The following is a 623-nucleotide window of genomic DNA, read 5'->3' as shown; positions in this document are numbered from 1 at the left end:
CAAATGTTTTTTTTTAAAAAAAAGCAAATACTGTGTAGAGCTCCAAAGATGATAAAGTAAAGTAAATGCAGTGTTTTTTCAGTACAATGATTAGAAATAAACTCTGGGGGAAGGTAGAAAAGATGCTGCAGTGAGTCAGTCAGTGCAGAATATTTTGCCTCTAGAAACAACATGCTAGTTTTAGAGCAGTCTCTTTATTTAAAGGGGGGAGGGATTCTTTTCATAAAGAAGGTACATACAACTTGGGAGGTAACAATGGCACAAAGTGATAGTTTCTACTCAGGAAAATTGTGTTGGTCTGTATTAACAAGGGTACGTATCTGGACTGAGTAGGTAGAGCCAGCAGTGCCTGCATAGACAACATATTTTAAGCCAGTGCTGCTCTTTTTCAAGAGTGCTGACATTGCCCATTTTATACTTAACACCGTTGTGTCACGTGGGAGAGATGCAGGTTTCTACTGAAATGAGGTAAGAGGGGACATTTGAAAAATAGACAAGGTGGCTAGTTTATACTTGCTTATGAAGAATCAAGTTAAACTGTAGCTGTCTTATTTTTCATTTTGAAATGATATTGTCAGGGAAATGTTAGTGGTAGAAGTAATGTATTGCTTTTTACCTTTTTG

This window comes from Eublepharis macularius, chromosome 4, assembly GCF_028583425.1.
Source record: "Eublepharis macularius isolate TG4126 chromosome 4, MPM_Emac_v1.0, whole genome shotgun sequence".
NCBI lineage: Eukaryota > Metazoa > Chordata > Lepidosauria > Squamata > Eublepharidae > Eublepharis > Eublepharis macularius.
The sequence above is the reverse complement of the archived record's forward strand: the minus strand, read 5'-3'. Positions refer to the sequence as shown.